A 15,793-nucleotide genomic window follows, 5' to 3' on the forward strand; every position below is an offset into this window, starting at 1 on the left:
TAAAGTTCTTCTCTCTGGAGAAGGAAATGGCAACCCACTCCAGTACTCTTGCCTAGAAAATCCCATGGATGGAGGAGCCTGGTAGGCTACAGTCCACGGGATCGCAAAGAGTCAGACACGACTGAGCAGGGTCACTGGGCAGTGCCTTGCGGCTGGAGTTGGAACCTGGTCCACTTCCCAGGCGGCCAGGCCAGCTCACGTGGACGGGAGGCTGTGATTAGAACATCTGGCTTGTCCTCTGCTTCCCTAGTGACTGCCTGTCAGCCCCAGGAAGAACGCTTCTTCCCTCGAATTCTCCTTCCAGGTTCGGGAGGAGCTGACTGTTTCCCTCTCTTGAAACGTTGGTTCTTTGTCCCAAGAGCCCAGACAGAGGACCCAAGACCAGAAAGGGGGGGGCCTCTGGGGGTGCCGGCTTTAGAGGGCGTCTTTGTGGATCGTCAGTGGTGTGAGGACCTCCCGGGGTCAGGTCGAGGCTCCAGGAATAGGAAGGAAGAGAGTTCCCAACACACGGCAGAGCCGGCCGGCTCACCCCCAGGGCTCAGGAGTTGGTCCATAGTGAGGTCCTGTCCCTGCCATGCGTTTGGTGATGGAAGATGCTGCCTCCCCAAGTCTCTGCCTGTAAGCTGATGCTCTGCAAGGGCGGGTGCCCCTGTGAGCCCCCTCTGCGTGTGCAACACGTGTTGTTGGGCCCGGAGGTGGGGAAGCAGCAGGCAAAGGGGAGCCCTTGGGAAGGGGAGCCCCAGGGATGCAATAAGACTGGATCCATGGAGGATCCGGGGCCAGGACATGGGCGTTCCTCTCCCTGGCCCTGCTCTGGGTACCCCTCAGACGTCTCATCGGGGATCCCTTTGATGTCTGGTGGTTCTGCCCAGATCCTCGCGGCAGGCTTGGGTTTTGCAGCTCCTCACCTTGAGCCGAGCTTTCGGCTTTGAACCTGACGCAGACACTGCCTTGGCTCCTGGACAGAGCGGCCTGTAACCTGCGCTTCCCTGGCCTGCTGCCCTGGGCTGTGTGACGTCACAGGGCCCGGGCGCCTTGGCCTGCAAGAAGCCTGCGTCTCAGCCACTCTGCTCTCCTCCTCCCTCTGCGCTCCACCCAGGCCCTCAGCTTTCCAGGGAGAAGTCCTTCTCCAGAAGGTGCTCACCAGTCCCCAGAAGCCCCCCACCCCGAGGCATCCCCCATCCAGGGTGCCCTGTGTCACAGTCTTCAAGGTGCCCCCTACTGGGGGACGGGTCTCACCCACCATGTCCCAGAGTGGTAGTGGTCTTGACCTCATAGTGTGAAGGGTTCTGTTTAAATTGCAGGAGACGTTTCTGATACTATAAACACTGGGTCAGTCCTGAGGAGGGCACGAAATCCCCTCTTCTGAAAGTTTCCATCACTTGAATCCTTGGGCCTTTTGAGGCCCCAGAGGTCCCCGTGCCATCGGGGGACTTTGCAGGGGCCTGTGAAAGCATCCCCTTGGACCCTTGGTGGTGGCATCCCCACTGGGAGTTTCCCCATTGGGTCCCCAGCACTGAGGTTTTCGAGCAGAATTGCTGAAGGGGCCTCTGTGTTCAGGGGCCTCTGAGGTGGGCCCTTCAAGTTGCCAGCCCTGGCTGACGGGCGGTCACCTCCTCTGGCTGAGCTGATGCCAAACCTCATCCTGTCTCAGAGTCTGTGAACTTGCGCGTCCCTCTGTGTGTTGTCTTAACGGGAGGATTTCCTGGTCCATCCCATCTCCTTCAGGCTTCTGTTCAGATGACACTTCATGGTGGCTCAGAGGGTAAAGAATCTGCTAGCAATGTGGGAGACCCGGGTTCGATCTCTGGGTCGGGAAGATCCCCTGGAGAAGGAAGTGGCAACGCGCTCCAGTACTCTTGCCTGGAGAATCTCATGGACGGAGGAGCCTGGTAGGCTACAGTCCACGGGGTCGCAAAGAGTCGGACACGACTGAGCGACTTCACTTTCTTTTCTTTTTAATCAATGAGGCCTTTCTGGGCTCACATTGGAATGATAACTGCCAGCCCACCATCTCCATCACCCCAAACCCCGTTCCTTGATAGGCCTTTTCTCCATAGCAGTTCTCACCCTGTGACCTCTTACGGTGCACTTATTTATGGTAGTGAAATCCCACTACCAGACTTAGAGAATTTGGTCTTAGAGAAATTTCCAGACTTAGAGAATTTGGTCTGCTTGGGTCATTTCCATGTCTGCAGGGCCAGCATACAGAAGGTGTTCAAGTCTTGAGGAAAGGAGCAAATGAACCGGTAAGTGAAGGAGCGGTTGACCAGGTGTTCCTCCCAGCCCTCCCTTGGCATGCCGAGCTTTCCTTTTTGATTGTTGTGTTCCTCGCAGCTTCTCCCCTGCCGTGTGGCTAGGTGAGCAGACTGGCAAATCCGGCTCCATCTGGGTTGGGCTGATTCAAATCTGATTTGGTGGGTGAGTCCCCAGTTGGCTTTGACCCACCTGGAATAGATTTCACACCACTCCCTTTTCTCTGCACCCAGTCCTCTTAGATGGAAGATAGCGGGGAGCGGGGTTGGGCGGGCACTCCTGCTGGCTACTCGTGAATCGTGGCTTGGCGTTTCCCTCTCATCTCTTGGCTGGTGAGAGCCGTGGTCACGCGGTGACCGAGTCCCATGGGCAAGCCGTGCAGTCGTCAGGCCTCATGACACGGTACAGACCCTGGGGCTGAACGCTCTCCATCAGCTGGCGGAGCCCAAGATGAATGTCGGGGAATCCTGCCCGGCTTTATGCCTGCAAACCACCTCCACCCCCTGGCAAGTTCCTTCCTCCTTACAAGTGGGCAGGAAGAAGGGCAGAGAAGGCTCAAAGTGGCCCCTGCACCTCAGCCTCCGGGGACCTTGTTGGTCTCCGGCCAAGGAACTGACAGGCCCCTCGAAGGCCAAGGCTGGGCGCGGACGTGCCTTCTTTCATCTCTGCGGATGGTGGGCCATCTGGGCTCGGCCAGGTGGTCGGGTCTGTCTGTGCGTCCGTGTCCTCAGACCTTCCTGGTGGCGAAGGGGGCGGGCCTGCCTCCAGCTGCTGCAAAGTGGGGCTCCCTGCTCGCTCCCTCTGCTCTTACCTCCGCTGCCTCCAGCTGCTGCGAAGTGGGGCTCCCTGTTCTCTCCCTCTACTCTTACCTCCGCCCCCGTGTATGCTTACAAGCCCCTCTGACTGTGTGTAGCAGCAGTGGGGTCAGAGATGCCTTCAGAGCGTCTCCTCCAAGTGTGTGTCATAAGGCACCTTCAGAGCCCCGGCATCCTCATCGCTGTGGGAACAGTGATCTGAATACAGTGAAACAGTGATGGTCACAGACCGTGAGAGTTAGGAGGTGTCCTTCGGCCTTAATGAAGTGAAAGTTGCTCAGTCATGTCTCTTTGCGACCCCATGGACTATATACAGTCCATGGAATTCTCCAGGCAAGAGTACTGGAGTGGGGAGCCATTTCCTTCTCCAGGGGGTCTTCCCAACCCAGGGATCGAACCTAGGTCTCCGGCATTACAAGCAGATCCTTTCCCAGCTGAGCCACCAGGGAAACCCAAGAATACTGGAGTGGGTAGCCTATCCCTTCTCCAGAGGATCTTCCTGACCCAAGAATCAAACCGGGGTCTCCTGCACTGCAGGCAGATTCTTTACCAGCTGAGCTACGAGCGAAGCCCCTCTTACGACTTTAATAAGATAATATTTGATGACGGAATCCCTGTATGACCTTGTTACTGTTGTTTAGTCCCTAAGTTGTGTCTGACTCTATTGCAAACCCATGGACTGTAGCCCACCAGTCTTCTCTGTCCATGGGATTTCCCAGGCAAGAGTACTGGAGTGGGTTGCCATTTCTTACTCCAGGGGATCTTCCCGACCCAGTGATCAAACCCACATCTCCTGCATCGGCAGGCGGAACCCCCATGTGACCTTAGGCTTCATTAATAAATTGTTTTTTAGAAAATTCAGAAGAAAATACGTCCCCATACCTCCTGTTAATATTTATATATGTCCTTTTTCTTGCGTGGAGAATCCCATGGACAGAGGACCCTGGCGACCGTGGGGTCGCAGAGTCGGACACGACCGAGCGACTAACACACACACACAATTTTTCTTGAAAATAAAACAGAGATAATACTGTTTATGGTTTTATGATGTCTGGAATGCTCGTATCCATCCATCCATCCATAGTCTCAGGGGAACAACGGAGATTTATAAAGGGAAAGACTTATATACAGCTTGGTTTTCCAAAAAGAGTTTGCAAAGATCTGTGGTTGTTGGGCCATTAGAAATTGTGTCTGCTCATCAGTAATTTGCACTGACTTTATTGTTCCTGATGCCAACTCATTTTCCTACCATGAGTCAGATCCAGCCCTGTGATCTTGAGAACCTAATGTGGGTTCTGCTAAGAGGAAGCAGGACACTTTTTTCCCCCCCGCCAGGTTGAGCCGGGGCAGGAAACAGACTTTGATTTATTTGAGGGTTTTTGTCTGTGAGCCAGAGCTTGTCTTTAAGGTGGCTTTGACATCTCTGCCAGCCCGTCTAACCTTCCGTGTGTGACCGGGACGTTCTGACGAGGGGGTGGAGCCCTGTGACTCGGCCCTGAAAGACACTTTTGTACTTCCTCTGCTCCTTGGGGTCTAAATAGTCTAACAGTGGCCCCAAGCCTATCATATCGTCACTGCCCGTCCCAACCCTTGTTAGAGTTTTCCTTCTTGAAAAATTACGGTAAACTGCATTTAGCATAGGTTTTACCGTTTTTAACTATTTTCATGTGTACAATTCAGTAGCATTAAGTACATTCTTACCGTTGGGCAGCGCTCAGCACCGTCCATCTTTAGAACTTCATCATTTTCCCGAGGTGTAGCCCTGCACTTTGTAAATAGTCACTCCCCACCACACCCTTGCCCCAGCCTTTGATGACCACCATTCTACTTTCTCTGCCTGTGGTCGTGACTCCTCCAAGTACCCCAGGAAAGAAGACTGGTAGAGAGTTTGGCCTTCTGTGACTGGCTTTTTTCCACTTAAGCATCGTGTCTTCAAGGCTTATCCATGGTGGCTGTTCTGGAATTTCATCCCTTTTTTAAGGCTGAATGATATTCCCACTGCTTGTGTAGACCACACTGTGTTAGTCATTCAGCTCATTTCCCTACCATGAGTCAGATCCAGTCCTGTGATCGCAAACCTTCAGGCCACCTTTGTTATTTTTAAAATGGTTCGAGTGTGTTAGGAGACTTTGCAACTCTGAAGTGCAGCACAAATGCAAAGTAGTCAGGGTTATTCAGTGCTGACAGTTGCCGGTTTTGTATTTACGGGGCCCACGTCCAGTCCTTTAACCTCCTTTGGGGAGGTAGTGGGAGGGGAAATGTTTGAAGCTTAGCTGACTTTAGGACAGCTGGCAAAGCTTGGCCTCCGAGCCAGACTGCCTGGCTTTGAATCCCAGCTTACCACGTAATAGCTGTGGGACCTGGGCAGGCTGCCTAATGTTGGTGCCTCAGTGTCTTCATCTCTAAAATGGAGCTGTAGGGACTTCTCGGGGGGTCCACTGGTTAAGACTCCCAGCTGCCAGTGGAGGTGCCTTGGGTTCGCTCCCGGTCGTGGAACTAAGACCCTGCATGCTGTACAGTGTGGTCAAAAGAGAAAAGAAAAATGGAGTTGTGTATCAGTTAGCTTTTGCTGTGAAACAAACCAAACTCAGTGGCTTTATACATTTATTTATCTGATGGTCTTGCTGGGCAGTTTTCTGATCTCAGCTTTTGGCTGACCTCATGAGTGTCCAGTCAGCCGATGGGTCGGCTGGGGGTTGGTTACTCTGTAAAAGGTTGATTGATTTTTTGGCTGTGCTGGGCTGTGCTGCAGGCGGGCTTTCTCCAGTTGTGGCCAGTGGTGGCTGCTCTCCTTTACAGTGTAAGAGCTCCTCAGAGCCGTGGCTTCTCTTGTTGTTCAGGACAGACTCTAGGGCTCTTGGGCTCTTGGATGCAGGCCCAGTAGCTGCGGCACACGGGCTTACTTGCTCTGTAGCCTGTGGGATCTTCACGGACCGGGGATTGAACCAGTGTTCCTTGCATTGCAAGGCAGATGCTTAACTGCTGGACCATCAGGGAGGCCCCTGGGATGGCTTTATCTGTCACGGAGTTGGCTGGTTGTCAGCTGAGGTATTGGGTGGCTGGCCGACAGGCACCTTATCCAACAGGCTAGTGCAGGCTTCTGCATATGGTGCTGGGATTCTGGGAACAGAAAGGGAGTGAGTGTGAGTGAAAGTCGCTCAGTCGGGTCCGACTGAGACCCCAGGAGCAGAAAGGGCAGCCCCTTTCCAGGCCTCTGCTTGCATCGCATCTGTCAATGTACTGTTAGCCAGAGTAAGTCACGTGGCCAGTCCAAATGCAAAAGGTGGGGAAAAGACAAACTCCATCTGCAAGGCACCTGCAAAGGGTTACGGCCATTTTTGCAGTTTAGCACAATGATTGTAAGTTAGTTCATGTAAAGCGTTGGATGAAAGAAAAAGACTGTAAGTTATTGCCCCAGATGTATTTTTCCATCAAAGAATACCTTTCTAAGGTGAATCTGCTACATTAAAAAACAAAAACACCACCACCACCCTCAAAAATGCCCAATGGGGGCAAACAGTCCTCCTCTAGTTGGCCGGGGATGTGGAAGATGCTGATAGAAGGGTGACGCCAGGAAGGGCAGGTAAGAACTCAGTTGCTTGTGAAGATACAATCTGGCAGAGGGCAAGAAGAGGGCAGCTACCTTACCTGTTCCTGATGGAAAGCCCTCCAAGCCCAAAGGGATGGGCGAGCGCTGGGAACCTTGAACGGCAGGGAAATCACGTTTTCAATGAGAGGAAACTGCCAAGTACCCTGAATTCCCATGTTAATCCCCACTGTAGTCTTCTTTATTGGGAAATCTGGACACTGGCTTTGTTTGCAGAAGACCTTCCCTAGGTGGAGAATTACCTCTTGAGAAACCTGTATGCAGGTCAGGAAGCAACAGTTAGAACTGGACAGGGAACAACAGACTGGTTCCAAATAGGAAAAGGAGTACATCAAGGCTGTATATTGTCACCATGCTTATTTAACTTATATGCAGAATACATCATGAGAAACGCTGGGCTGGAAGAAGCACAAGCTGGAATCAAGATTGCTAGGAGAAATATTGATAACCTCAGATATGCAGATGATACCACCCTTATGGCAGAAAGTGAAGAGGAACTAAAGAGCCTCTTGATGGAAGTGAAATAGGAGAGTGAAAAGGTTGGCTTAAAGCTCAACATTCAGAAAACGAAGATCATGGCATCTGGTCCCATCACTTCATGGCAAATAGATGGGGAAACAGTTGAAACAGTGGCTGACTTTATTTTTTTGGGCTCCAAAATCACTGTAGATGGTGACTGCAGCCATGAAATTAAAAGACGCTTGCTCCTTGGAAGGAAAGTTATGACCAACCTAGACAGCATATTAAAAAGCAGAGACATTACTTTGTCAACAAAGGTCCATCTAGTCAAGGCTACGGTTTTTCCAGTGCTCATGTATGGATGTAAGAGTTGGACTGTGAAGAAAGCTGAGTGCCGAAGAATTGATGCTTTTGAACTGTGGTGTTGGAGAAGACTCTTGAGAGTCCCTTGGACAGTGAAGAGATCCAACCAGTCCATCCTAAAGGAGATCAGTCCTGAATATCCATTGGAAAGACTGATGCTGAAGCTGAAACTCCGATACTTTGGCCACCTGATTTGAAGAACTGACTTCATTGGAAAAGACCCTGATGCTGGGAAAGATTGAGGGCAGGAGGAGAAGGGGATGGCAGAGGATAAGATGGCTGGATGGTGGGGGCTGGGCGTCAGCAGCATGGAGGGGGACACTTACCTGGAGGACGGTGTGTGGTCAGAGGTCAAGGATGGCGGGAGGAGGGGAAGGAGAGTTGCAACGCTCTTTGTACCCCAGGCCCTTTCTCAAATGCTGCGCAAGCTCCAGGTAGCATGTTTAAAAAGCATATTTTGCAGAGGAGGAAACTGAGGCTTAGAGAAGTTGGGTGAATCAAGGGCTCCCGTAGCCCCCCTTTATTAGGATCTACGGGGCTCCCAGGCCTCCAGGGGTGAGTCCCTAATGGGCATGAACCCATAGCTGCTACACAGGTTTGCCAGGCAGCAAAGGGGACAGGGACTGAGGCTCTGGGAGGTAAGGAGAGTGTCTGGACCACAGGTCCCGGGGAGAGGAGCCGAGGTTTGAACCCTCGTCTCCCTCCTCCTGGTGGCAGGCCACTGCTGACGCTTCAACAGCATTTAGGGGCGGTTGGCAGGCCTGAGCACAGCCTGGCACGTCCCAGGGGGAGCAGGTAAGAGAAGTGATCGACTCGCAGGGCTGCCTTTGCCGCCCTGGGGTAACTGGGGGGCCCTTGCCAACCACTGGGCCCTTTGAAACTCCCTCCCTCACTGGGACCCCAGTGTCTTTCTGTCCTGCCTCCCTGGGTCCTCTTCGCTTGTGTTTCTGCTGAGCCCATGTCTGCCCGGGGTGGGCAGCGCTCCCCGGGGGCCCGGGTGAGGAGGTCTGGGTCATTGACGTCCTTGGCCACGTTCCCACGGGGTGGCTGCGGGCCGGGTCCTGGGAACCGCGTCCCCTGGGCGCCCAGGCTGAGGGCTGGGTGACGGGGCTGGGGATTTACAGCAGGCGGGGGTGGGGGGGGTGCTGTTGACCTTCCTGGGCCCACAGGACCGGGTCCTGCCTTGCACTCCTGGTGGCTGATTCCGGGGAAGGAGCAGCTGTGTTTGGGAAGCCTCGACTCTCCTGTCAGGATGGGGTTTGGGGGGCAGGGGGAGGAACAATACTCCTGATGGACAGTGGGTCTCCAGGCTCCCTTGGGAAGGGTCCACCCCCTCTACCCCCCTTGGAGCCGCTGTCCCTCCTGCTGACCTGACCATGCCTCGGTCGGATGGACGGATGAACGTCCTCCTCTGGCTGATGGCTGGGAGGGAGGGGGCTGATCTGAGGTTTTCTCTCCTGTGGTTCGAGGACCATCTTGACCTGCATTTGACTCTTTCCTGCCTGGTAGGGCAGCAGGAAGCCAGGATCAGGGCTGGTGGCAAGCTGTGATCCCAGAGCGCTGTCCCCCAACGCCCGGTCAGTCGGCGGTCTTCCCGGGGACTGTCCCTTTTCCTCTAGTGGCCTTTCACTGAGGCCTGCCCTCTTCCCGTAAGTGCTGCTCAAAGCTGACAGCTGCGGTTTGTCACCGCAGACCAGCGGGGGTGGAGTTCTGCGCTGAATCTGAAACCACGAGTCTCCTTGAACGGTTCTCTTTTTCTCATCTGTCTTCTCTGCCCCCTCCTGTAAATCATGGGCCTTCCCTCGGAGGCAGCAGCAGGGTGACTGGCTTCTCAGTTGATGGTAGCAGAGTATTCTTGCTACCAGTTTTGTCAACGTGAGTAGGCCTTTTATGTTGCCAGGCAACAGGATTTGGTCCCCAGCCAATGATAGCGTTCCTCTAGAGCATTTTGACTGACCTTTCCTCACCTGGGGATGCCCCCTGCCTGCCCTTCTGTGCTCCTTTCTTCTCCCCTTCCTCCGCTCCCAGTAAGACCTCATGTCCATGCTTCCCTGCTAGGAAGACTTCCCATCTAAGACTCTGATGGGCTTATTCACACTGAGAAGTTGATGACTGACGAGCTTTCGAGGTTTCCGGTCTTTGGATGTTCAAGTCCTTCTGCTTAGAAATGCCTGCATGGCTCGGGATGCTCTGCTTTGGGCCTGGTGGTGCGGCTGAGTCCCAGCTCGGGGCTCATCACACAGTGGGAGCTTCTTAAAACGTGTGTGAAGGAACCACCCCCGTCACAGGGAGAAGGAGATGAGGCGTCTAGGCCACAGGCGAGTTTCCTTTCATGCGTGGTGGAAGGTCCTGGTGAAGTTTAAGCCCTAAAGGGTAGGGTCAGCGGAAAGAACACAGGACACCCAGTTCAGTTTGAGTTCCTAATCCTTGTTTGTTTTTTTAAGCATCTTTCTGTCCGATGCAATACTTGGGACACATTTCACTGAAACAGATTGTTTACCTGAAATTCAAGTGGACCTGGAAGTTCGGTGTTTTTATTTGCTAAATCTGGCAGCCCTGCCGAGGAGGGTAGTTGTGGTTTGAGTCATCGGCCAGATGGATAGAGTAGTTTCAGAGTCGGCCTCTGTTCTCGGGGCCCCCACAGTCACAGCGCTCACAGCCGTGGAGGCTTGTCCCTACCTTGCCACCCAGCAGGCTCGCGTGTTAGGATTCCAAATAACTAAAACGTGCCCAGCCTTTGGTGCTTCTAGGAGGAAATGGGGTTTCTCAGATAGCTGCCTGAGTCTGAGATTTTTTTCTGTCCTTAAAAATTTTCTTTTAAATTTATTAATATTTACTTTTTCATATTGAATTCTTGTTTTATGGTTGCACCACGAGGCATGCAGAACCTTAGTTCCCTGACCAGGGACCAAACTCTTCCCCCAGGCAGTGAGAGTGTGGAGTGTTAGCCCCTGGACCCTCCAGGGAAGCCCCTCTGTCCCCTCCCGACCCTCCCTGGCTTGATCGCTGCCTTTCACGGGGGTTTGTGGGAGGCCACACCCGCTGGGTTTCTTTGAGGGATGTTCCAGAAGGTGGGCTCCCAGCTGTTCTTCCTCCGACTTCCCCAGCCACTGTCCGTGGTCAGCCTCCCTCTGGCTCTCTCCCCTTCCCTGTCTTTTGAGTGCCTTTATTTGTTAGTTTAATCATTTATTCATTAGCTTGTTTATTCATGTTTCCATTTAGAACTTACTTAGACCCTTGGGAATGCTTGCATTCTCATAGAGGAAAGAGTGCTCTTTGCTTCAACTAAAGAAGTGATCTGGGGCTTCCGGGGGGAGTCACCTGGTAAAGAATCCGCCTGCAGTGCAGGAGACCCAGGTTTGATCCTTGGGTCGGGAAGATCCCCTGGAGAAGGGAATGGCAACCCACTCCAGACTTCTCGCCTGGAGAATCCCATGGACAGCGGAGCCTGGCGGGCTACAGTCCGTGGGGTTGCAGAGAGTCAGACACGACTGAGTGACTAACACTTTCACTTTTAAGGTGGTGATCGGCTGACTAGGAAGCCTCACTTCCGAGACGTATTAACGGTTTAAATCGAAGTAAAAACAAAAATACCACGTGTTCGTCGATTCGTTACGTCTCAAGTGTCTTCCTCAGCCTCTTGGCAAAGCAATACGGCAGAGATGGTGCCAGGCCTTTTTTATTTCTGAAAATCATGCTGTATCTTCCAAGGCTATCTCATTTCTTTGAATTTAGGTCTCTTGATCTCAGGCTGAAACCAGCTCTCTTGGTACAGAGACGACGGGGGTGGTGTTTTCATACGGGCCTGGGCTCTCAAGCAGGGCAGCTGCAGGCATGTGTAGTGGGCTCTCTTGAGGGTGGTTGTTGGAAGGAAATTAAGTGTACTGTATTAGTTTATATAGGTTCCTCTTCAGTCTGGCCCCATCTCCACCCCAAGCCTGTAAGAAAATACATAGATTAACCTCTACAGCCTCCAGTTCTGAAATTTATAAAAGCTGAAACTCCAGTACTTTGGCCACCTCATGCGAAGAGTTGACTCATTGGAAAAGACTGTTGATGGGAGGGATTGGGGGCAGGAGGAGAAGGGGACGACCGAGGATGAGATGGCTGGATGGCATCACAGACTCGATGGACGTGAGTCTGAGTGAACTCCGGGAGTTGGTGATGGACAGGGAGGCCTGGCGTGCTGCGATTCATGGGGTCGCAGAGTCGGACACGACTGAGCGACTGAGCTGAACTGTGCACAAAATGATGGCCTCATGCTCTATCAAACGGAAACCGCATTTTGCTGCAAGTAACAGAGGACTTAAAAACAGTGGCCAAAACACACAAGAATCCTTTTTTTTCTTCCCCCACATGAAAAAAGACCTGAATGAGGCAATCTCGACTCATGCTGTGAGTCCAGGGTCATCTGATCCAGCCTCATCTTTATTGCTCAATCCTAGCACGTGAGTCCTAGCCTCAAAAGTCCCTTCATGGTCCAGATAGCTCCAGCCGTCACATTCTGTGTTTCAGACTGAAGGAGAGGAAGGGGAAGGGAGGGATGCCCCTTCTGACGTAAGAGTCTGCCTGAAAGTCCCAGAGAACCACGCTGCTTCCCTTTCATTGCAGGTCCGCTCATTCTTTGAACTTAAGTCTCTTGATCTCAGGCTCAAGCCAGCCGAGCAGAGGTTCCCTTTGAACAGAGAAGGCCGAGAGGTGTTTTCCCACTGAGTCTGGGCACAGCTGTGGGGACTGCAAAAAGGCTTGGCTTGGAGGGTTTTAGCTAGCAGCTTGTTTCTAAGGGCGGAGGGAAGTGTGGGTCTTGGGAGGCAGCTAACCAACTCTGCCACATCTGTGCTGTGGTTTATTTATCTCCTAGAGAGGCTCTGGGTTGGAAAGAGTTTAACGTGGGTGAAGGTAACCCAGAGTTAGCGCAGGACTGCTCTGAGGCGGGAAACGCCACACGGCCTGTTTCTCTCTGCTCCCTCACTTCCGTCCCTTTCTGCTCTGCGGAAAGCTTCCTTCCCTTTGTTTTATGCTGGAGTCCTGGGAGGAAATGCTAGCTTCTCATAAAGGGGTGGGTGTGTGTGGGTGTGTGTGTGCGTGTGTGTATGGTTTTGTCAAGTCACAGAACCCATTCATACTTCCTTCGAGTACATACAAATTAAAATGACTCATTAACTACTGTCACTTCTTTGCTGGAAGCCCTCGTGTCTTGCCTGGATTCTTGAAACTGCCTTTCATTTGATATTCCTGCCTCCCGGGGCCCCCTTCTCCACTTGTCCCTGCCTAACCTCTTGACTGACTCTTGACAGAGACAGTTCTGCTGATAATCTTGCTCAAAAACTATAGCGGATGTGATGGTTACTTTTATGTGTCAACTTGGCTGGACTGCAGTGCCCAGATGGTCAGACATTATTCTGAATTTTTCAGTGAGGGGATTTACTGGATGAGATTCACACTTAAACCCATGGAATTTCAGTAAGCAGGTTGTCATTCGTGGTGTGGTGGACCTCACCCAATCAGCTGAAGGCCGGGACTAGAGCGGAAGCCCCCTTCCCGTGAACAAGGGGGATTTATGCAGCAGAGGCCTGTGGACTTGACCTGCAATATCAGCCCTTTCCTGGGTCTCCAGCCTGTTGGTCCAGCTTGCAGATTTTGAACCTCTAACCTCCATCATCATGTGAGCCAGTTCCTTAAAATAAATCTCTTTCTATGCACAAATCTTCCTCAGTTTACAGCAGGATGACATCCTGATAAATCCGTCATCAGTTGAAAATATCATCAGTTGCAAGTGCACTTAACATGCCCAGCCTCCCGCACATCCTCGCTCAGCCCAGCCCCCCACGTGTGCCCAGAGCACGCACATTAGTCTGCAGGTGGGCAGGACCCTCTAACACAAGGCATCAGTCAGGCAGGCAGTTCAGTCGCTCAGTCGTGTCCGACTCTTTACCACCCCGTGGACCGCAGCACTCCAGGCCTCCCTGTCCATCACCAACTCCCGGAGTTTACTCAAACTCATGTCCATTGAATTGGTGATGCCATCCAGCCATCTCATCCTCTGTCTTCCCTTTCTCCTCCCACCTTCAATCTTTCCCAGCATCAGGGTCTTTTCAAATGAATCAGCTCTTCCCATCAAGTGGCCAAGAGATTGCAGTTTCAGCTTCAGCATCGGTCCTTCCAGTGAATATTCAGGACTGATTTCCTTTAGGATGGACTGGTTGGCTATCCTTGCAGTCCAAGGGACTCTCAAGAGTCTTCAAGGCCTAGTTCATCATAAAGGATTGACTGTCTCACAGAATTTATGGAACACCGTACTAGAACGGAAAAACCGGACGGAGTATTGGGCGCAGGTGGTTGTCAGAGTGCGGGTTGTTCACACTTGTGATCTCGGGGCCGTATCTGCCCCGCGTACGATTAGAGAGAGGGTCGTGCTTCACATCTCTTGCCCCGAGAAGGGCCCACCTTTAGAGTAAGTGTACTGACTGGGTATCACGTTTGCCCCTTCGTGAAGTGGGTAATTATAAGTTGGACCGTCGTGAGTCGAGGACCAGCGGTGTCTACATGGCCATTTGTTCTGTTTCTCTAGAGAAAGCTGCCTGACACAGCGCTTCTTCCATCTCTGTGTGAAGCCCAGATCTGACCAGGGCACGCAAGGCTTTTTGTAGCCCCTCTCACCCTCCACGTCTGCTCCTGCGCGTGCTGAGCCCGTGTGTGCCCATCCCCTGCCCCGGCCACCACTCTTAGCTGCCGGCCGCATTGTGTTGCTTCGCTCACAACCTCGGGGTCCATCAAGGGGTTTTGCATCCATGCACACCCTGTTCTCTTTGCCTGGGATGTTTTCCTGCCACACTGACTAGCTCTGTGAGGTTCAGAACAGTGGCCAGTAGCCCCTTAAATATAAATCATAAAATGAAATGTAACTCAAAGGTCAGTCCTTCAGTTTCACCAGCCACACGTCAGATGCTCACTCAACACAGGTTGTTGACGGTGGCTATTTGGGGAAGTTGCAGACAGAGGGCACTTGCATCATTGTGGACAATTCTGCCAGAAGCTTTCACCCTTGGCCTGATGGCCTGATGAAATGAAGGCACCGGTCAGTGCACCTTTTGGAGGCTTCCTGCAGGCTCCCTCGTGCACTGAGGTCTCCTTCAGCTTTGCTTTGAGAATTTGCTGAAAATGGGGATGTCATTCTCTGAGAACACACATATGCGCCTGGGTGTGAGCATCATAAACAGCATTTCAAGGTGTAATCATCAGCTCCCCTTGAGGCTCAGCCCTGTCCCGTGGGTTAATAATAACCCACACAATAAGCTAATACTGCAGCGTGAGACCTGTTTGCTGGTATAAAAAGCTGAGACTTCTGGCCTGCTCACGTCCGCCCGTTCTGTGTTCTACGCGGTGGTGATGGTGGTGGTGGGTTTTTTTCCTTCACGTGCTTTAACTCACTTGCCTCTCAGAGCAGCCCCACGAGGTGGCTTCTGTTGTCCACATTTTGCAGCTGAGGAAACCGAGGCACAGGGCGTTCAGATGCTTGGGGTCCCTAGCTAGCAAGTGGCCTGGCCGGGGTTTGACCCAGGCAGCCTGAGCTCTGCATCGGGGGCTCCTAACGTTTCTGACAGGGCTGAGAAACCCGCCTGCCCTCGAATATGAGCTCCTCAGGCCTCAGATTGCATCTTGCCTCCCTGCGGTGCCTGGGGTTCCGTCAGGGGTAGACGGGTGCTGCGGGAAGGGGCCCCTGGGGCTGCTGCAGTCACACAGCAGCTTCAGGTAGAGCGGTCTCAGCCCCGAGACCTTGGATTTTCCTGCTGTGTGTCTTTTCTCTCTCCTTTCCACTGGCTGTGGTTTGTTCCCAAGCGCTTAGGGCTGGGAGAGGCCCCGAGTCCTGAGACCAGCTTCGCCTGGCAATCCCTGGTAGAAAGCCAGCCAGGGCCCAGCTGGCCCTCCTGAGCCGGATGCCCCGCCGCGCCCTGTCCCAAGGCCGCTCCTGTCTGCCCCGGAGCTCTCCAGGTGCTCCCAGCGGCGTGGGCTCTGGGTGCGTGTGCTCCCGGGTCCTGTTCTGGCGATGGCCTCCTCTGACCAGGGCCAGCTGGCTCTCCCGCATACTGAGCCAGCTAGGAGGGGTGTGTGTGTTTACTTTCACTTACTTATTTACTTTCATTTTCCTCTGTGTCCCCCTGACCTTGAGTCCTTTTTGGGTTCATCTTGAGCTGGTAGTTAAAACTGAGCCAAGTCACACCAACCTGGAGGCGGAAGAGGGCTTGGTGGGGAGGGGATGACCTCTGAGTGAATCAGTTGCTCCTTTGGCTGT

At 52.9% G+C, this 15,793-nt stretch overlaps 1 protein-coding gene across 2 annotated transcripts in view; it reads left to right on the forward strand.

The window, feature by feature from the left end:
- SH3BP5 (SH3 domain binding protein 5) overlaps positions 1–15,793 on the forward strand; it is a 75,234-nt gene that overhangs the window by 30,039 nt on the left and 29,402 nt on the right. The window lies entirely within an intron of this gene.

This window comes from Oryx dammah, unplaced genomic scaffold, assembly GCF_014754425.2.
Source record: "Oryx dammah isolate SB20612 unplaced genomic scaffold, SCBI_Odam_1.1 HiC_scaffold_2, whole genome shotgun sequence".
Taxonomy (NCBI): domain Eukaryota; kingdom Metazoa; phylum Chordata; class Mammalia; order Artiodactyla; family Bovidae; genus Oryx; species Oryx dammah.